We start from the raw sequence: 24,099 nt of genomic DNA, 5'->3' as shown, positions 1-24,099 counted from the left end.
TCCTGTGAAAGTTATATTTGTAGGTTAGGGAACTCGTGAGTTCCTTTCACCCTGCTGAACCATCTCTGCTTGCCGGGAACTTGACCTTGACATCTACTTAGGAAAGTCTCGATCTCTTCTTGGTGTGTCTTTGTCGCTCTTCGCTCCATAATGCAATCTTCTTCGAGTGATTATTTTCTATTAAACCACAAGTCTTCCACATGTGGCAAGATCATCTTGTCATTTCTAACATTATCTAGTAATGGTGGTTCAAACATATATAACATTCTTAGGTCTTCTTCTTGTTGTTTGGTAATGTATTCCAAACTAACTCTACTCGGCTTCTCGTCAAGAGAACGGATCACAAGGATAATGAACTTTGTACCAGCATTCACCAACCGCTTATCCTGAGTGGTTGTAATCAAGCTTTCTCCCTCAAGGGGAGAGTTAATAGCTCGTATTACAAAAGCTTTCCCATCTTTGGTAAAGGTATACTTTTGCTCCCTCGTATGTAAAACCGCATCCCGATCCCACAAGTAAGGACTACCAAGTACAACTTGACAAACATCCAATGGAACCACTTCGCATGTAACCTCATCAATGTATGACTCATCAAAAGCAAACTTGAACATGCACTGTTCTACAACCTGTAGCCCACCTTCCTTTTGAATCTACCCTAAAGGATAGGGTTTCGGATGTTTGAAAGTTTTCAAACCCAACTTCTGTACCAAAGAATGTGAAAGTAAATTATTTTGACTTCCCGGGTCAATAACAACATCTATTAGTGTTGTCTTAAACTGCATCTTAACCGTGAAGAGTTGTTCCCTGGTATCATCTTTTGTAAGTTCTTCTACGCCTCCTGCCATTAGAAAGAGCATTTGATTAGATTCTGTTAGTCCTTGGACTTCTTTTGGAGCTTGTGCGACTAGTGTTGCCATCATGGCTTCTTTCTTCTGCAACCCTTTTGGTTTTAGATTAGGATACTTCATCCAACACTTATCAACAACATGCCACGTTCGTTTGCAGTGTTTACAAACTAAACCTTCATGATCGTTAGACTTCCCTTTCTCTTTGCTCTTTTCATCTCCTTTAGCGATGAAACTTCCAGACTTTCCCTTGTCGTTTCCATCAACATCAGTTTTCTTCAGCCTGCCTTCAATGGCTTTAGCTTTTATACTTGCTTCGTAGATAATATCCACCGAAAACATCTTCAACTCCTTCCGTATATACGCATGGAACCCGGAAATATACTTCATATAGATAGCATGATCTTCCAAGTCTAAATCCAAAATCATAGCTTGATTCTGAAATTCCGTAGTATATTCTTGTACGGTTTGGTTGTAAGTCTGCTTCAAGTTGTACCACTTGAACCATCTCTCCTCAAGGTAGCCGACCGGATAAAGCTGTTTCCTTACAACTTCCTTGAATCTTTTCCACGACTATACTCCCTTACCTAGGTTTTGTCTTTGATAAGCTTTCCACCAGATTAGAGCATGCTTTTGTAGCTTCAATGCCGCGAAAGCAATCTTTTCCTTTGAACCATATTCAAAGAAACAAAAATACGTCTCTAGACGTTCAATCCAGTCATCCAATTTTTCTACATCGACACTCCCATCGTAAAGTGGAATATCAACACGAAAATCAATTTTCAGACTCTTACCATGAGGTTTAGTTGATGTAGAGCTTGTAAGAAAATCACTTTCCTTCTTCTCATCCTCATCTTCTTCCTCTTCTTTTTCTTCTTCTGAATTGTCTTCTTCTGATTCATCTTTTTCCGAAGCTACAGGTGAAGGTGTAATCTTTTTCTTCGTCTTCGGCTTGGGTGTATGAGAACAAATACATTTTCTCAGTTCCTTAAGGGTAACTTGAATTGACTTCATGTTCGTCTGCAGCGTAGCCACCTTTTCTTCCATAGTTTGTGGTTCGCCTTCCTTAGGATCATCATCTGACTTTGTCATCCTTGATCCCCTTGTTTTATTAACGTCTTCTATCTTCTCGAGTACCTCACAAAGCTTTATGTAGAGATATCTAGTGAAAACCACAAACTACAGGGATTTACCCTAAAAACTAACCTTGCTCGTGATGCCAACTTGATACATATTGATCTCTGTACCTTGGTGACTATTATTATAGAGGCGGAATTCAGAATAATAATAGACGAAAACTAGAAAACAGAACACACTAGAAACCATATTCGAAGAAATATATCTTCTCTAGATTATGAAAAAGAAAACTATTACAATTCTCTCTTTGTTACGCTCATAATCTCTCTAAACAGTAGTTAACACTAAACTGTTTGCTAAGCTTGCTTTTACAATAAATAATTGTCTCATAAACTTCTCTAGGTTTTCTGTGTAAACCTTTCTTCTCTAGGTGAGTCTGTATCAAGAACACACTAACCATATGTGTTTAGTTATGAACTAAACATCCCTATTAATAGGCTTGGTTTGGTTTCCCAAACGTCTTAGGAATCTATTTCCTTTTGTAGGACTCATTCATTTTAAATGTACATTACCTAAACTAGGAATACTGCTCAAAACAATACTCCTTCCTAAACTAGGAATTTATCCTAAACAAGGAATCCTTCCTAATATAGGATTCTATCCTCAATTCGTCTTGAGGATCGCTAGTTTCCATGGAAAGGAAGATACGCATGTATCAACAAACTATGTCAATCATGATTAAATTGCGATTAAATTATTTCTATGAAGTAATTTGCATTTGATCTTTTCTCTAATTAACACTAGACTCAATTAATCACATGATTGTGACTCATTATTAATGTCTTAGTGAAGATGAAAAAGAGTGTTAAGCTTTTAAGTTCAAATCGGCTAGTTTCGGCTAAGCATGGTTAACATAGTCTTTATACACGGTTAGGTTACCGTTTACCTAACCATAGTGTATACCTTCTATACGTGATTAATATTCAAAGCTTTCATCTAACGGTGGATATTGTTTGCTTGGTTCCAAAGCTATCTTAGCTTAAACCTAAAACAACCTAGGCTTTGAAGTCTATATAAGGAGAACTCTTGGTAACTTGGATCTTTGAATCTCGACATTGTTTTTTGGTGTGTCCTAGTTGTATCTAGAGTCGTCATCTCCAGAAACCATTTTAGATTTTAGCGATTATAAATACTTCACATGGATTTGTCAAGCCAGGTCCAGTTATCTTTTATCTTGATAACTTGAGTATCCTGATCTTGATTGTTTGTAGAGTTTGCTCCAACGATCGAGATAGATAGTGATCAACAAAGTCTCTTCGTCTCATACTTTGTTGATTCCGCAAGTTTTATACTTGTAAGGTGAATAATAATCCAGGCTGCACTTCGTGTTGCATAAGTCCGGAATTTGAGGATAACCAGACTTTTGTCTAAGTTGTTATCGATTTCCATCACCTGGATGTATCATTTGATCTGATCATCCATTTAAATCGTAAATCAGGAAATCAAATATACACTTAATCTGTGGGAGGCAGATTTGGTTTAAAGTCTTCAATTGAGGTTGAAGAAACTCTTAGTTGTGGGTGACATCAGCTAAGGGAATCAATTGTGCAGAGTCTTGCGAGTTTCAAGAGGCGTAAGGAGCGCGACTGTACCTTAATTGGTGGATTTCCTTTTAGGGCTCAACTACATTTCAGACTGAAGTTAATTGGTAGTAAGATAGTGTTTGTAGCGGTTTAATACAGTGCGTTGTTCAATCTGGACTAGGTCCCGGGGTTTTTCCGCATTTGCGGTTTCCTCGTTAACAAAACTTCTAGTGTCTGTGTTATTTCTTTTTCCGCATTATACTGTGAAATGTCACAGGTTATGCGTTGATCAATCAAAGTAGCTATGTCCAACCTTGTTAGTTGGAAAATATTTGATTGATCCTTGGACATTGGTCTTTGGTACCGTCCAAGAACTCTCTTTGTAAGTTAGGTTCACGGATTCAATTCTGTAAACGTTTTAACAACAAGAGAGAGAGAGAGAGAGAGATATATAACTCTAGGCACTTTTCTTGATTGAATTTTTTACTCTCGGAGTTTGTTGAGTTTTTCCATACAGATTTCCTAAGAAAAGGTTGGTGGTATATCTTGGTACCCCCTGCGTTTTCAGTTGGTATCAGAGCAGGCAAACATGTTAAGACCTGAAAAGTTTGTGTTTGAAGCAATCTGAGGTTATGGATAGAGACGGAATCTTGAAAAATGTGTCACCAGTAAAGATCATACCAAATCTCGAGTGTGTTCTTGAAACCATCGATGTTGATTTTGGTACTGATCCAAAGAAGATGATCGATAAGCTCTGTCATGAGAAACACATATTAAAAAGAATTTTCGATGGACTTCGCTGTGAGATCTACATCAAATATTCCAATCTTCGAGAAGCTTCTAAAAGGGAAAAGACTCTCCAGGATAAATTGGATGAACAAATTCGAATTAATAAAGAGAAAGTTGTGGGTGCTGGACATTCTATATCCGCTATCAACAAAACTCTTGGGATTTTGAAGTTTGTTGGAAAAATTTCCGATCTATCTATGGATTCGATAAATTCTCTTAATTCATGTGTCATGAATTATCGTCAGTATGGAGATAAAAGAGGCTTAGGCTTTAATAAAACCATTCCGACTCAGAGTAGTGCGAAGGAATCTCTTGGTGGTGCCACCCGAACTTTAGGTTCTTGTATGTTTTCTAATGCTCTTGATCATTACCAACATACTTGTAAACTCTTTAGGAAAAAATTAAAGGTTGTTAGTAATCTTAATAAGAAAGCTGGAAAACTTTTTCCTAACCTTATGGGTTCTGAAAAACTAACAAATTCCTTCCCTAGGAACAATGATGTTAGTATGCGAGCTTTTGCTTTAAAGTTAGCCTCACTTTTTCAATGATGTTAGTATGGGAGCTTCAGACGGTTGGATAACATTTTGAGAGACAAACGTTACATCCGACCATCCCAGTCTCATCTTAGCGAAATACATTTGACGGATGCAAGAGTTGTAACCTATAATCATTATGAATATACATTAATTGGGTTATGTCATAATTAGGATCACAAATAAAAAATAAATTAAATTAAACAAAAATGATTTAGACTTTTGGCTTTAATCATGTCATTATTTTATTTTTTTCATTGTATTATCCATCTACAAATAAATAAATAACCAAATAACTTCTCAAAGTTAACAATAGAAATTTCAATTAAATCCACAAAATTAAATGAAAACTAAGTTATTCTCCGGCACTAAAGGATTGTGCATAAAAAACCAATTATAGAGAAAAATCCATGATAACGAGTTTTTTTTCTTTTTTTTTTCAGTTAAATCATGCATCAAAAAGAAAAATATTACAAATCATTTATCTGTAATACAAAACAAAATAGGTTTTTGAGCCTTGGACGGTCGGATAACATTTTGAGAGACAAACGTTGTATCTGACCATCCCAATCTCATCCCAGCCAAAGACATCCAATGGTTGTCGATTTTGTAACCTATTTCATCATGAATTCAAATTTATTAACCTTTAATTAGTGGATAACCACTTAACTCAAGATATTTAAAGAAACATTAAATGAAATCATAATACTACCCATTTATGCATTGATTGTATTTGATGGTGGCAATGTGAATCTGATGGGAAGTGAGACTTTTTTTTTTATTTTTCTAAAGCATAAGTGAGATATATATTTCTAAATATATGCACATATTATTACTTAAATTATTAAGTGTTTGTATTTGAATGATTTATATGACTAATTTTATAGTGTAGAAATGGACATTGTTTTGGACAAAAAACCTAATTCAGCTTAATCTTGAGTTTCAGAATAATGGTTCCCAGTAGCATAGGGAAAGAATTCATCCCATTCAAAGACATCCGACGGATGTAAGATTTGTAACCTCCTTCAATTATGGATATATACATTGATAACCCTCATAATTAGCTCCTAACCAATTAAAAAATAATAATATTCTAATGAAAAATCCTTACCTTTAATTGATAAAAAAAAACTAAGAAATAATTATCTTATAAAAAGCATATAAAAAAAATTATTTGTTAAAAGATATCTTAACAGATTAGCCATCTTTTATCAACCCGGAAATAAAGAACATCGCTAGAACTTTTATGAACATAAAAATAAAAATTATTTATTTATTTATTTATTTCATATACAGTTAAATATGATTTTTGAATGATAATATGCACGTATGTTGATTTAAATACAGTCGAGTGCAAAAAGATACGAGTCAAAAAAAAATTACGAAACAGAAAGGGTTATCGAGGTTTTGACAGTTGGGTAGTATTTTGAGAGACAAATGTTTCACCCGACCATCCCAGTCTCATCCCAGCCAAAGACATCCGACATATGTAAGATTCGTAACCTCCTTCAACTATTTATATATTCATTGATAACCCTCTTAATTAGTTCCTCACCAGTTAAAATTTTTTGTATGCCAACAAAAAAAAATCCTTAGAAATTAAATGCTACAACTATGTAATGAATCGCAAAAAGTTTTCACTTCAAGCGTAGGCCTAATTTTATTTTAGTGAAAAAAGAAATACTATTTTAAATCTATGAAGACTCGCAAGCTTGCATTATTTGCAGCCTTGCAAATGAGACAACAATCTAGCTTGGAGTCGCTTTCCTTTTCAAAACTACACTTACACCGAACCTCAATCTTTTCATAAACCTTCCTGACTTTTTGGGTTATTTTTTCCTCTGAATCTGCTTATTTTTTTTTTTTTATATTCTTGATCATGATTGTCTTTTCCTCTATAACAACAAGATTGAGCGTTGTCATCTAAATCTTCAATTATTGACCCATCGTTATCACCAAATCTTTTTCTAGTCTCATGATTCACCTCCTGATTTGGTGTTATTGTTATTGAGAAAATTAAGAGATTCAGTAGATTTAAGGCTATGGGAAATACCTTCATCATTCTCGGCATTATTGAACGAAACGAAACCCGATTCTCTGCATTTAACTGTTTTAATTTCTCTAAATCAGTAATTTGGTATCCCGATCGCTTTTGCTGCTAACCTTTTCAGAACTTACTCTACCAATATATGTTACAAACATGGGAATCATAATTGAGGATAAAATTTAGAACGTGCATTACATCACTTTTTTCCTATTTTATGTAGATCGAAGACAAATATTTATGGACGAAATAAGGGTAGAGTAGACTTAAGGCTAAAAGCAATCCCTTGAACGCGATCCAACTCCTCTGATCTTCCTATCCACTACCGGTTTTCTTCGATTGATTATACTCATAATCCCCCTAATCATCCTCCCCACATACACGTATTATCCACCTATACTCACTAATTTACCATCACAATTCATTCACTGAAATACTTACCAATTAAGAAAATAACGTCTGTAGTATAAAGTCGGCATGCATAAGAAACAAATGCTTTATGATTAACAAATTATTAGAAAAACCAAAGCAGCGCAATGGAAGTTGAAACTCAGACAAATCAAATATCCAGGATGAGGGAAAGAAGTCAGGAGAGATCAAATAAGAAATCGCGGCTACGACAACTATACAGCCAAGACTTTGAACAATGAGGCATACAAATACTGGGAATTTATGAACTAAGATGAGATGAAACGAACGGTTCTCCTACCAAAATTTAGACCAGGACACCCTTTGGAGACGTTTAAATCTAAAACTAACAAAAAGATAACGCAACTTATCGAGATTGCTGAAAATATCGTGAGAAATAGAGACAATGATATCGACGAGAGAATATCGATATTCCTTTGAGGAGGAAAATGAAGGAAAACCATACTTCATGCATCATCTGTACACAAAAATATTGATGATCCATGAAGAGAATGAGAGAATGGATTTTTGGCTTCGCCGAAACCATGCAATGGAGATGACCTGGGATAATACATGAACCGAATCACCAGAACATATGGATAACAAACACATGACGATAGTGTCAGCGATCGAGGAAGAATTTCTGAGAGGATGTAATTACATGTATTGCTCATCCGATAAAGATTCAACATAAAGATCTAAAAATACAACACAAAACAGTATCAAAGACCGCCAATCTTTGGGTATCGATTAAAAAATTATTATTTCAGGAAAAAAATAATAATTTACCTAGCATTTTTATCAGAAATTATTATTTTAATCAATTGCAAGTGTAAATGAATTTATAATTATTTAGATGACAATATCTAATATTTTCATAGGTACAAGTCTCACGGGTCAAAATAAATCTTATCATAGTTCGTAGTATTTATTTAAATCATTCTGACCAAAAATTATTCTGTCTCATGCCGTGCCGTTACGGAACGGGTTATTTCTAGTAAATAACAAATCCTATAGAATACCTAGAAACAAAGAAACAAATCAAAGCACAAAATTGTTTGTAAATTACCTTGGTGATATGAAGACGGTTGGTGCAAAGAATCACAACCAACATTTACATTCCTATGAATCAAACCCTTTAACTAATAAACATGGACAAAGAATCATAGTTACATAACGAGTTTTACATTTTTTCTCCTCGACCACGTACACACCACAAATCTGACATATTAAATCACTAAATCGCCATTTCCAAAAAAATTAGTAGATATGAGATGGAAAATCAAAGAATGGATTTAAAATCCATTCAGTTGATCTGAATCACCTGAGAATTTGAAGGGTCTCACTAAATTATCTGAAGTGAAAACCAAAGACGTAGTGGAGATCCATGAATATTTGAGGGAAGTTATTAGTTTTGAGAAAGTCAGTAGTTTTAGGAGACAAAAAATATATACTCACATATAATTTTGGGATGAAATATCGTATTTATTTTAAATACCTTCTGTGCAGACCTTTTTTTCTTCTTCTAATTTTTCACATTTTTATTTTGGAATGATCTGGAAAGCGGAAAGATAGGTAATTGTATATACATGTACAGACCATCCTAATTAATCCTAAAGAAAAATCATAAAATACTAACACGAAATGTGTGACATTCAGCCTAACCAAATTTTGAGGATATATTAGAGGCCAACTATATTGTCACAAGAAGCAATAATTAAATTAGATAAACTTTTTTTAATCTTTTTATCGAACATTAACAACATATTATAAGTAATATAGTTACGTTCAGGGTTCATCATGATTAAAGATAAATGTTACAACGCGTGTCGTTACGGCACGGGTTATTTCTAGTCCCATAAACTTTAAATGTATATCAGTTCGAGTGATCACCAGTTCAAGTTTTACATTTCGACAAATTTTCCTTAATATGCTTCAAGTGATCGTCAACACAGTTGTTGATTTTCTGTTTGTCTTAAAGGGGGTTAGTCAAATGAGACTTCAAATGACATCCAGAGAGTTTCCAAATTTAATGTTAGTCCATAGAGAATTTTGGAGAGTCTCCCAATGTCTCTTGTTATTGGTTAAAGACTTTTTTTAAGTCATTCAAATTCTCTGAAACTCCAAGTTATTGGATTAGGATTTCGTAAGAGTCACTCCAACAACCATGTTATTCGAAGGAGAATTGAAAGTCATTGATTTGTTGTTTTCAGAGATTTGAAGAGACTTTTTTTAGGAAAATGGGTATGGTAGAAATCTCTCCCCAATAGGTGATATTTTGGGAGACTTGGAAATTTGGAGAATATTTGTTATTTAAGATTAAGACCATTTTTTTCCTCTTTTTTTTGTTTGAGTTGATGACCAGGGAACGAGTCATTTGTGCAGTAATCCAGCTGACATCATCTGAATATGATGGACACCTCCTCTCTTTTTTTTTAAGAGATAACATAACAAATAAAATGTGGGATGAGTGGAATAAAGAGAATAAAAACTTAAACATAAGATAATTAACAGTGAGATTTATTTTTGACAATGAACGCATATTTTACTAGGCGTCAGATTTATTTTAACGATGCATGCATATTTTACTAGGCTTCAGATTTATTTTAACGATGCACACATATTTTACTAGGTATCCATGGTACTGTTATTAATATTATAACGTGCATTATCAAAAAATCGGTAGATTTTTGAACTTTTACTTAGATATTATACATTTTTTTTCTATACAGGTCACCGAGACTCTTTACAAATCTCATTTTTTGTCTATACAAGTCACACAGACTCCCTAAAATACTCTTAGAGACTCAATAGAAATCTCTAGATTTTCAGAGAATCTCCGGAAGTCACTCAAATAAAAAATCTATGAAAGTGTACAAAAGTCTTATTTGACTAACCCCTGTTAGTTTTTCTTGGTAGAGAGGGTTTTTCAGTCGAAAAAAATAAAGAAGATTCAAGACTCCAAGTGACTCAACAGTTAAAAAATTCCACCAAATAGGATGGACCAAACTAACTAAACCAATAGCAAAAGGAGGTCTTGGCATAAGAAAAAGTAGTCACCACAATAAAGCCTTATTCATGAAAAGAATTGGTTCACAATACGCTTCCGGCAAAGAGTCAACTGTGAAAAAAAACTCTCTCTCCCCAATAACGTATTTTCCGAAGAAAAAAAAACTCTCTGAAACTTCTTTCTTCTCCTTCATCTTCAACCTAGATTTACTCGGATTTACCGGGTATATCGAGGTAATGTTTATATAACTGCTTCCTATTAGTATGTAAATACATCTATAATAAATTATAATCCCTATTTAGGTGATTATCATATCTAATGATCTGTTTTAGGCGGTTATATTACTTATTATATATCTCCATAATAATTTTATATAACCTTCAAGGCGTTTCTGTTGATTGTCATAATTATTTCAAGCATACATCTGAGGGTTGTTCACATCAATTTGACGTAGATCTACATGTTTATGAAGACCCATGGCGATGGAATATGATCGCGATTTCGATGTATTGTGCAAATCACTCCTCTACAAGAGCATCTAGTCTTAATGAAGAAGACAAAAATTTCTCGCTGAAAAAAATTGAAGTAAATTTCAAATGGTGGAATCTGAAATTTCACACCATCCCTAAATCGATCTCCTCAACAAGATACATGTTTTTAATACTTCTATATTTTTGTGTTTATTCATGTATCTCAATTTGTATGTATTTTATTGATGTAAACAATCATATTTAATAGTTTCTTCTGTTCCTTCGAAAAAAGAATATTCATGAAAAGAATCTGGAACATGCACGACCAACCTAATTCCATTTGCTCCAGATTATATAATGAGAAATATCTACAAAATCAACCAATATTCCAGGAAAACACTCCAATTCCTTCCTCTTCCATCCCACAATGGAAACTGAAAAAGTGGGGTATAACAACCTCACCCAATATTTCGCTTAGCAATCTGTATGGACTAACTCCAATATACTTTTAAGAGGATCAACTAGACAGTCAGACTCAATCTTAATAAAGAGTATATCAAAGAGTTATATCTCAATTTCTCGATTCAATACTTACTCAAGCAAATAACAATATGCGAGTCTAATTGAATACAAGAGAAATTAACTTGAACGGTACCAAAGACCAATGTTCAAGGATCAATCAATTTCAATCAACAACCAAAGGTTGGGTTTACCAATTGATCGATTCAACGCACAACCTGTGATATTTCAATTATATAACAAAATATAATGCGGAAAAGAAATAACACAGACACCAGAAGTTTTGTTAACGAGGAAAGCGAAAATGCAGAAAAACCTCGGGACCTAGTCCAGATTGAACACACACTTTATTAAGCCGCTACAAACACTAGCCTATTACAAACTAACTTCGGTCTGGACTGTAGTTGAACCCCAATCAATCTCACACTGATCCCAGGTACAGTTACGCTCCTTACGCCTCTGATCCCAGCAAGATACTACGTACTTGATTTCCTTAGATGATCTCACCCACAACTAAGAGTTGCTACGACCCAAAGTCGACGACTTTAATAGACAAATCTGTATCACACAGAAAAGTCTACATGAATATATAAATCTGTCTCCCACAGAAATACCTATGAGTTTTGTTCCGTCTTTTGATAAATCAAGGTGAACAAGAACCAATTGATATACCAGACTTATATTCTCGAAGAACAGCCTAGAAATATCAATCACCTCACAATAATCTTAATCGACTAGCGAAACAAGATATTGTGGAATCACAAACAATGAGACGAAGATGTTTGTGACTGCTTTTTATCTTGCCTATCAGAGATATTAATCTCGAGCCAATTATTCCAATTGCACTCAACACGATACAAACAACAAGATCAGATCACACAACTACAGAGAAAATAGTTGGGTCTGGCTTCACAATCCCAATGAAGTCTTCAAGTCGTTAACCTACGGGGTCTCGGTAGAAACCTAAGGTTAAAGGAGAATCGACTATAGCTTATACAACTAGTAACACACAGGAGGTGTGAGGATTAGGTTTCCCAGTTGCTAGAGTTCTCCTTTATATAGTCTTCAAATCAGGGTTTGCAATCAATGCTATCTTGGTAACAAAGCATTCAATATTCAACGTTAGATGAAAACTTGATTAGATTCAAGCTAATATCTTTCAACCGTTAGATCAAACTTAGCTTGTTATACACAAATGAAATGCACGTTCATTTAGGTTTGTGTAACCGTATCTAAACGTGTACACCTAGTTGGTTCAACAGTAGTTAACCAAATGGTTAGCCATATGAGCACTTTCACATCAACCTTATTCATCTTCACCATAACTAGTTCAAATGACTCAAAAGAACTAGTTAGAGAGTTGTTCAGTTGCTTAGATCTCATAAAAGTATATAAGACACAATCGAAGAAAAAACGATTTTGATTCACTCGAATCAATTCATGAACATTATAGTCACGGTTTGCAAATATGCATTCCTTAGTTTATATATGTCTTAGTTCACGAATAAACCGTTTTTATAAAATAACCCACTCAAGTATGCATACCGGTACACATACTTAAGTACCCGGTTTGAGTTTGTTTTCAGTTCACAAACTCCAGCAGAAATTCACGGGATGTGAACTTCCGGCAGTACGCGTACGAGTACGCGAACTTAGATTCCGGACTTCCTGAACCAGTGAAGTACGCATACTTCATTTAAATCATTGAAACATTCTTAGAGGATGTTAAATAGAGGTTATTCACACACTATTTTTCATTAAAGCGATTTTCAAGATATTAAAATAATCAACATGACTTTCGTCACTTGTAAAGATGAACTTGGCCAAAGCGAAATCTTACCAACACATATTTCAAGAAATAGATAAGCGAGATAAACTCCGCTCGAAATAACAAATGTGTATAATCGAAGTCTATATAGCAATACGACTTTTATCTCAAGATAGGAGATAGAGTAGATAGACTTTTGAGTGATAGGTAAGTTCAAGTCTCCACATACCCTTTAGTCGATGAAGTTCCACCAGTTCCTTGAGTAGTTTTTCGTCTTTGTATGATGAACGTCGTGGAGTCTAGAGCTCAACTACACTTTCTATCCTAGTCCGAGACTTAGCTATAAGTAGACTAGAAATCAAGACTTACAGTTTTGGCAACTAAACTTGACAAACAAGCTTGAGATATCAATGCTTGCGAGTTCAACCGAGTAGTGCTCTAACAATCTCCCCCTTTGTCAGATTTAGTGACAAAACTATCAATACATATGGAATACAAAATAAATAAACTTTGCAGCTTCTCTTCCACATGCATGATCTCCTTGGTTCTTCAAAATTACTCGAAATCTTCGTCACTTCCAAGTACTCCAATGATTCCAAAGATATCCAATGCATCATCATCGTTGTTGAAGATCCATAGCCATAACAATGAGAAAACAAAAGCTCTCAATCATTGTTACACAGTGTCATAGTATTATTACACAACATCAAAGTTCAATTATATCACAACTTTGACGACAATACTATGGTGATATGTATCACTCCCCCTTAGTCAATACTTCATCTCACATGAAAACCACTCCCCCTTACATAATGATCCGAAAACCATATGTATTTGTAGTGTGAACTACACATTAATTCTCCCCCTTTTTGTCAATAAAATTGGCAAAGGTACGAAAGCTAATGGGATCCTAATGAAATTTCAATAGAGACACTTCATGACCAAAAGAAAGCACATATCAACTTTTTAGATGCAATCATATAGCCGAAACGCATTCAAGGAGTTTATAAAGATACAAAATAACCCCTATAATATTCCACAACCGCACTCCCCACAAAGATTTGGCAATTAAGCACAAATTCAATTAAGAACTCTCCCCCATAAAATGCCATTCTCGAAAAAACAACAAGAGCGACCTTACTATCACAAGAAAAGAAGGATTTCTTTGGACATAACAAATCACATGAAACATGAATTTGTATCCAAAAACTCAATTAAATCAACCACAAGAGAACCCATGATTAATTCAATCGGAATTATGCTCAACATAAGAGAACTTACGGAGCCGCACAGTATATACATAAAAATATGGATCAGGAAAGATCAATACTGCGGAATAAACAAAGATTCATTCTATCTTTCATAAGTATTTGCACAATGACATATAATAGACTTAATCCTTGTAAACAAAAGCTTATCCTTTCTTCCATCAATATTTGTATAATGACATAAAAGGCTTAACTTTTGTTTGTCAAAAGTTCATTCAATCTTTTATCAATACTTGCATATCGACATATGAAAGACTTAACTTCTGACCACGTATGAGACAATCATAGTTCAAGAACGCAAACACACATATCCCATAACAAATTGCAATATATAAAATCATAAAGATTAATACTGAAAAATCATCTTCCAAACAGACTTTAGAATTAAACAAATAAATCTAAAAACATTGAAGATGAAAATCATTGGACATAGCTATGTGTAATCACAATAATGGCTATTTCAAACTCTAGTTATTCTTCTTAAAAACACAAGAATAAAATTCTCATAAGAAGTTTTCCTAGACATTGAGACCTATGAAAAATTCTTTATCGTCCCTGAACTCATTGTCGTCAACAGCCATGGGAACATATGGTTCGTGAAGAAAGGAGTCAATTCCAACAAACCTTCTAGGCTGAAGATGTCGAACCGGGGCCTTCTGAATTTCAAGAGTTCTCATAACAAAAGCCTTTATTTGTTGAATCTCCTTTCTTGTTTCCTTCAACTCTTCAAGAACATCAGAAAACTTCTGAGAATTGGAAGGAACAACTCTTGGCTTCCTCACATTCCTTCTTTTTCTTTTCAAAGTTGGAGGTATTGGAGATTTTTATTTTTCCTTCATGATTGATGGATTAACAATCATATTAACATCTTTTCCATCAGAAGACATGATGCTTGGAGTATCCATATGCGTACGGATTTGTGAGAGGAAGTCACAAAATAATCTCAACAAGCAGTCTTTGGGTAAAAGGGTTTCAGGGAAAGAAAAAGATATGTAGGGTTACGAAACCTTTAAACACACAGGTTTGTGTATACACAACTCTCAACCCTATAAAACGCAGAATTGTCTATTTTAACCTTATTTTTATTGATTAACCAGGGAAGTCTTTTCAAATATCAATAAGAAATGAAAAGCGACATGAATTCAAGACTTTACAATGCTCTTAGAGCAAAAACAAACAAAAGAAAAAACAAAACAACTAAAGATTTTTCTTTTCTTAAAGCCTGAGATGTGCAAGATCTTGTCTCTTTTAATAAGGCACATGAGACAAGATGCACTAACCAATGCAATTTAAGTTGTGCTAGGATGAACAATAATCAGTCAATCATATCCTTTTTGATCGAATTCATAGAACCCCGTTTCTTATTGTTTTTAGACCATAAACTTATTTCTAATGGTCTCGTCTTATCCTTGGAAACTAACTTCTTTGTCGAAGATAAAATCTTACATACCTCTGCGGTCTTTTGAACAAGTTTAAGCTTGTTTTCTAATCGATTTGCTCTTCGTTGAAGTTTGTTGACATGTCTCAATTTGTGTTTGTACTTGTAACACTTTGGTAGTTCATGACCCTTGAGCGAACAATATGAGCATGTCAACCTGGAATATGATTCAGGTATCCGAGCTTTGCAAGCTGCTAAACACAAAGTGGAACCTGAAAAATCAGACAAAGAGTTTCCAACAGAAAGGTCAATTTTTTCTTCCAGATTGGTTGAGTTGTTTTCTGAAAGAATATCAAGATTGATGTATGTATTGCTACAATTATCAAAATCAATATTTTCACAAAGAAGTGCAACACTTGATTTTTCGTCTTCATTAGAATCATAGTTGTCAGACATTTCATCAAGATTTGCAGCAAGACCTTTGTTCCCAGTGTATTTCTTTCGATTTGGACACTCATTTGCAAAATGACCAAAACCTTTACACTTAAAGCACTGAGGCATATCCTCGTCATCAGTCTCATCATTATCCCTATTTTTAGGAGGAACACGATTATGGGGTTTATATGATGGCCTGGATTTATCTCTGGAGAACCGTTTACTTCTCTTCAAAAGAAGATCCATAAACTGTCTTGTGATCAACGATACTGACTTGTCAAGATCTTCATCTGATGAATCAGCCTCAAGTAATTTAGTGTTCTTTTGTGATTTGAACGCAACATCCTTTCTAGATTTGGATGTATTCTCAAGATCAAAGATCTTTAATTTCCCAACCAGAGTGTTTCTGGAAAGAGTATCAAGGTTATTTCCCTCAACGATGGCATGCTTCTTAGAATCTTATCTGGACGACAGAGATCTGAGAATCTTCATCACAATGTCCTTTTCAGGAATAGTCTTACCCAATGCAAAGGATGCATTAACAATTTCAGACACTTTGTGATTAAACTCATCAAATGTTTATTCGTCTTCCATACGAAGGTCCCAATCAGAATTTAGGTTTTGAAGCCTAGATTTTTTCACAGATATTCCCTTCAAATACGGTTTCTAAGATATCCCAGGCATCTTTAGACTTTAAGCACGTAGTCACATGATGCTGAAGACTGGGATAATGGCATGTATGATAACATTTAATCCGTCAGAGTTTTGCTTTGCAACAAGGATTTCTTATGGAGTATATCTACCAATATACTTAGGTCTAGACACATCTCCTTCTGTATCAACCAGAGGAGTATAGCCATTAACAACACACACCCATGTTTGAAAATCACGAGCTTGAAGAAAAGCACGCATAGAAATTTTCCACCACAAGTAGTTTGAGCCATCGAAAACTGGCGGTACTTTTATGGAGATAGAATTTCTGTCCATAGAGTCAGATCGCTACAAACACAGACTTATGAGGTCTTTAAACGTGTTTGCCTGCTCTGATACCAATTGAAAAAGTTGGGGTACAACAACCTCACCCAATATTTCTCTTAGCAATCGGTATGGACTAACTCCAATATACTTTTAAGAGAATCAACTAGACAGTCAGGCTCAATCTTAATAAAGAGTATATCAAAGAGTTATATCTCAATTTATCGATTCAATACTTACTCAAGCAAATAACAATCTGCGAGTCTAATTGAATACAAGAGAAATTAACTTGAACGGTACCAAAGACCAATGTTCAAGGATCAATCAATTTCAATCAATAACCAAAGGTTGGATTTACCAATTGATCGATTCAATGCACAACCTGTGATATTTAAATTATATAACAAAATATAATGCGGAAAAGATATAACACAGACACCAGAAGTTTTGTTAACGAGGAAACCGCAAATGCAGAAAAACCCCGGGACCTAGTCCAGATTGAACACACACTGTATTAAGCCGCTACAGACACTAGCCTACTACAAACTAACTTCAGTATGGACTGTAGTTGAACCCCAATCAATCTCACACTGATCCAAGGTACAGTTGCACTCCTTACGTCTCTGATCTCAACAGGATACTACGTACTTGATTCCCTTATCTGATCTTATCCACAACTAAGAGTTGCTACGACCCCAAGTCGAAGACTTTAATAAACAAATATGTATCACACAGAAAAGTCTACAAGAATAGATAAATTTGTCTCCCACAGAAATACCTACGAGTTTTGTTCCGTCTTTTGATAAATCAAGGTGAACAGGAACCAATTGATATACCAAACTTATATTCCCGAAGAAAAACCTAGAAATATCAATCACCTCACAATAATCTTAATCGACTAGCGAAACAAGATGTTTTGGAATCACAAACAATGAGACGAAGATGTTTGTAACTACTTTTTATCTTGCCTATCAGAGATATTAATCTCGAGCCAATTATTCCAATTGCACTCAACACGATAGAAACAGCAGATCAGATCACACAACTACAGAGAAAATAGTTGGGTCTGGCTTCACAATATGAAATGTGTAAGTCCTTAACCTACGGGATCTCAGTAGAAACCTAAGGTTAAAGTAGAATCGACTCTAACTTATACAACTAGTATCACACATGAGGTGCGGGGATTAGGTTTCCCAGTTGCTAGAGTTCTCCTTTATATAGTCTTCAAATCATAGTTTGCAATCAATGCTACCTTGGTAACAAACATTCTGAAAAAGCGGGGGTCTAACAACACCACCCAATATTTCTCTTAACAATCTATATGGACTAACTCCGAAATACTTTGCTAGAGAATCAACTAGACAGTAAAACTCAATCTAGATAAAAGTATTTCAAGGAGTTAATATCTCTCTCTTGATTTGATTTTTACTCAAGCTAAAACAATAGCGAGTCTTTATCAAATACAAGGAATAACTTGGACGGTACCAAACACCAATGTCCAAGTGTTAATCAATGAAATCGACAACCACAATGTCGGATCTCCAATCGATTAACCTTTAACGCATAACCTGTATTATTTCAGTTATAAAGATAAACAATATAATGCGGAAAATTAAATAACACAGACACCAGGAAATTTGTTAACGAGGAAACCGCAAATGCAGAAAAACCCCGGGACCTAGTCCAGATTGAATACACACTGTATTAAGCCGCTACAGACACTAGCCTACTCCTAGCTAACTTCGGACTGGACTATAGTTCAACCCCAATCAGTCTCCCACTAATTCAAGGTACAGTTGTACTCCTACGCCTCTAATCCCAGCAGGATACTACGCACTTGATTCCCTTAGTTGATCTCACCCACAACCAAGAGTTGCTGCAACCCAAAATCGTAGACTTGATAATAAACAAATATGTCTCACACAGAAAAGTCTATCAAAGGATAAATCTGTCTCCCACAGAAAAACCCTAGGTTTTTGTTCCGTCTTAAGATATGAAATCAAGGTGAACATGAACCAATTGATAATCCGGTCTTATATTCCCGAAGAACTTCCTAGATTAATCAATCACCTCTCAACAGTCTTACTTGAATACACAAGAGGACGTCGAGGAATCACAAACAGTAAGACGAAGATGTTTGTGACTTCTTTATCTTGCCTATCGGAGAACTCTCACGATCTCAAGCCAAACAAAGATTGTACTCGTACGATAGAAGATGCAAGATCATATCACACAACTACGATAAAAGTAGTATCGGTTTGGCTTCACAATCCCAATGAAGTCTTTAAGTCGTTAACCTGGTTTTAGAGAAGAAAACCAAAGGTTAGAGGAGAATCGACTCTAGCGAGCGCACTAGTATCACACAGATGTGTGGGGATTAGTTTTGCCCAATACTAGATGTCTCCTATATATAGTCTTCAAATCAGGGTTTTGCCTTAGTTACAAAGCAATCAATATTCACCGTTAGATGAAAACCTGATTTAGATTCAAGCTAATATTTCTCAACCGTTAGATCGAAAACTTATCTTTTCACACACACTTGAGATATACGTTTACTGGGTTTGTGAAAATCGTGCCCAAACGTGTACGTGTATGTTGGTTCAACATAGTAACCCAAAAGGTCAACCATATGAGCATTTCATATTAACCTTGTTCTTCTTCACCATAACTAGTTCAATTGACTCAAATGAACTAGTTAGAGAGTTGTTCAGTTGCTATGAGATCTTATGTAACTACAAAAGACACAATTGAAACAAAGATGATTCGATTCGATTGAATCGGCTCATGAACTTTATAGACACGGTTTGCATACTGCATTCCTTAGTAATTTAAGTTTCATGTTCAGAGCACATCTTTAGATCATAACCCACTCAAGTACGCAAACAAGTTCGCGGACTTAAGACAACCGGCAGAGTTTTCCAAACTCAGCAGAAAATCTCGGCAAGGAGTCTTCCGCCAGTTCGTGGACTAGGTTCGCTGGACTGAGTTCGCGGACTAAACACGCAAACGAGTTTTTGGAAAATCCCAGCAGATATTCTCGGCAAGAGAACTTCCGTCAGTTCGCAGACTGAGTTCGCGGACTTGGCAAAGCCAATTCCTCCGGTTTTTCTCAATCAACAAAGTTCGAAAACTTCGGATTAAGGAATAAGACTTATGCACATATGTGTTTCCACATAATGCTTATATCCATTATTGGTTATATAGACCTAAACTCTCATTCCAACTGTAGGATCAGAATCTCGCAACAATTATGTCTCAGCGAAGTTATCAATGGTACATCACAATAGTGTCGCAGAACAAATTCAGAAACGACGTTAGCAAGGATCATGAGAAAGATGTGATAGTCCTGCGAAAATTAGTGAGCTTGCGAAATTAACATTTGTAAGGTTGCGAAAATGTCGCAAACCATATCCGAAAATAAAGGACAGGTTATTTGTCATCCACTATGTATTTCCTTATAAATAGTCATTCGAGTTGTGAAGGAGAGAGAGATCTTTTTTGGAGGAAAAACAAGCAAATAGGAGAGAGAAAGTCCAGAGCAGAGACAATTCTTGATTTCTTTATCTTTCTTGTAAGAACATCCAAAGATTTATCAATAAAATTAAGAGTGTAAACCTAAAAAATGAGTTGATCAACAATGAAATCATATGAGGGGTGTAGTGTAGGATTTCCTACAACTACATAATGGCGCTAGAAACAGGGAAAAATTGAAGATTATTCTAGAAAAAGATAAAGGTTGATATTGAGATTTGAGAAAATTTAAAGTGATTGATTAAGAATTTTTCATAATTTCTTGCAATACTATTAGCATTGAAGAAATGGCTAGAAGAAGAAATACATCCGAACAACCGACTACTATTAGAAGAAGCAAAAGAATTGCTGGAAGAGAAAGAAGTGAAATGGGAGAATCTACTAGAATGAGAAATAATAGAGAAAATCTAATTCAATCTCCAATTCAACAAACACTAGTTCAAGAGAGGAATACAGATTATGACAGAGTGAGCGTACACACTTGGCGATCAAATTCAGCAGAAGAAATAGAAGAAGAGCAACAAAATAGAAATTACAGACAGGAAGAGAGAAATCAAGAAGTAGATGAAGGAATAATTCATGGAGATGAGGAAATTGGAGCGTTAGAAACATTGAGGAGAAGAATACATGAATAAAGAAGAGCTGAGGCAAAAGAACGTGCGAATTTAACAAGGCAAAATCACGAATTAAGGATGGAGAATATAAGACTGCAGAATAGAAGAGAAATGAGGCGAAATTCACCCACAATCAATATTGGAAATAATATTCAAGAAGAAACTTCAAATCCTAATGAAGAATATCGCGAAAATAGAGAAAGAACTGATAATCGTTACATTCCACAAAATGAAACTTTTGATGATGGGCAAATTGGGGGAAATCAAGAGAACGGGCAAAATCAGAGGCAAAATAACCAAGATGGCGAAGGAAATCAAGAGGAAGGAAGAAGAATTTTACATGTGAGGGAAACTCAAAGAAATCAACAGACAATTGAAGAAGAAATTGAAAGACATAATGCTGAACAAGCACGTTTAATTTGCTAACGTGAAAGATTGAGAGCGGAAATGGAAGAACAAGAGCTTCAGGAGACAATTCGCTAGAACAATCATGATAATCGAGAAAGAAGGCGTACACAAAACCGGAATAACGATAATCTCAATGAAGAGTATGATAGAGTAAAGATAATGGTTGAAAGACAACGAATTGAATTGATAAGAAATGAACAAAATTATGGAGGGGAAAATGAACGACACATCATTTACGAATTCAAGATAGAGATGAGGAAGAGAATCGCAGAAGAAGACGAGATGAGAATAATGAAGAAGAGATACAAAATTTCGCAAGAGAAGATAGATGTGAACGCAGAAGAAGAGAAGCAAAATTAAAGAGACCAATGGGTCAAGATTCAGGTGTAAATAAACAAATCTTGAAAGAATTAGAAGAAATGAGAGGAATGCTAAATAACAGAGGAGAAGTAGGTAGAAGGAAATTGGATGAAGCAATAGAAGAAGCTGCGAAAACTCCATTTACAAGGGAAGTACAATTAGGAGGAATACCACCGAAATGCAATTTGCCTGCATTAACCAGCATTTTCGATGGAACAACTTGTGCAATTCAGCACATTAAAGCTTATGTGAGGTGCATGTTACAATGGGAAAATCATGATGCGGTATTGTGCAAATATTTCGCATCCAGTTTAACAAGAGAAGCGTTAAAATAGTTTGAAGGTTTACCAAAGAATACAATAACCTCCTTCAATCATTTGCAGACCACATTCTTGGGAGCATATATAAGTAATAATTCCTCACGACCTGGTATAGAAGATGTGTTTGGATTAAAACAAAGGATTGGCGAAAGTTTGAAACACTTGACTAAAAGATGGAGAACTATGTGTAGCGAAATGGCTGGCCGCGTAGATGAGAGATATCTCATATTATCATTTATCAATGCTATGTTTGCAACAAACCTGTTGTTGTCCAAATTTTCAGAGTCAAGAATACGATTACAATGACTGAATTGCGAGAACTTCAAGAAGAATACATTGCTTTAGAGGAAAGAAAATGAAATGGAATCATATCCAGTTGCGAACACCAGCTCACAAACAGCGAATGCAAGCTTATTACCCAAGCTAATAAACACAGTGGCGAATACTTCGCAAGTACAACAAGAAAAGGTGACAAGTAACAATCAGCAGAAATTGGTAGCTATGGGGAGCCGAGATCAAGAAGAGTATGAAAGAGAAAGAAATTTCTACAATCGTGGAGGAAATAACAAGATTCAAAGACTCGATCAACCGCAAGAAACTTATGGAGGTCAAAGACCAAACTTTAATAGAGGACAAGGAGGTCACAAGGTAATATGGGAAGAAATCAAGATGCCACCTCTAAATGCAAGTGTGGAGAAGATATGGGAAGCTATAATTTTGATGGAGAATATACCAACACCATGGAACATGGGAACGGAACCACCCCAAACCACAGAAGTCATGAATTTTGTTCTTATCATCATTTTCATGGACATACCACAAACGATTGCAGAAATGTAAAGAGAATTATTTTGAGAATGATAGATCAAGGAAAACTAAACGACTTTCTGGTAGGGCATCCGCAATCTCAACCATTACCACCACCGCCAGAACATCACAAAGTGAATACGATGAAAAAGAAAGAAACATTCTTCATAGAAGTTGGTGCAAAAGCAAAAAATATTTGTCACTCTATCGTACATTCATATAAGACAATTGAAGATTTTCATGATAATGTTTTGAGTAGAGTGTTCGCAAGAGATAATAATGGAAGAAATTATGAATATTGCGAAAATTCGCGACTAGAGGAATGGCAGAAACAGATCATTTCTTTTACCGCAGAAAAATTCCCGAAGGAGAAGAGGTGCATGACAATCCATTGGTAATAAAATTAGAAATTAATCCAAAACCAAAGAAGATGAGGATGATGAAGCTGAAGATTCATGGGCAATCAATAGAATTCTAGTCGATACTGGAAGCTCTGTGAACATCTTATTTTATCATACTTATAAAACCATGGGTGGAAGAGATGATGATCTTATACCATCAACATATAAGATATATGGTTTTAATGGTACTGCTAACAAGCCTAAAGGGGAGGTTACTATGCAAATTCCATTGAAGGGAATATCTTCTGAAATCTCATTCTGTGTCGTTGATGTAGAATCACCCTACAATGCATTAATTGGTCGACCTTGGCTACATGGGATTCTAGGTGTAGCTTCAACTTTCCACCAATGCATCAAATTCCCTCACCCCAATGGTGTAGGAATCATAAAGGGAGATTGGGTTGAAGGAAAGAATGTTACGAAACTGAGATAGAATCTTGCGAAGGAAGAGCAAACAAGAAGGAAAACTGGCGACACAAAATCAAGGATACAAAGAAGTGAGAAGTTGATGGTGGATACAATCGAAAAGAAAGGAGAAGAGATGTTGCGAAATTAA

Source organism: Papaver somniferum, unplaced genomic scaffold (genome assembly GCF_003573695.1).
Source record: "Papaver somniferum cultivar HN1 unplaced genomic scaffold, ASM357369v1 unplaced-scaffold_41, whole genome shotgun sequence".
Taxonomy (NCBI): domain Eukaryota; kingdom Viridiplantae; phylum Streptophyta; class Magnoliopsida; order Ranunculales; family Papaveraceae; genus Papaver; species Papaver somniferum.
The sequence above is the reverse complement of the archived record's forward strand: the minus strand, read 5'-3'. Positions refer to the sequence as shown.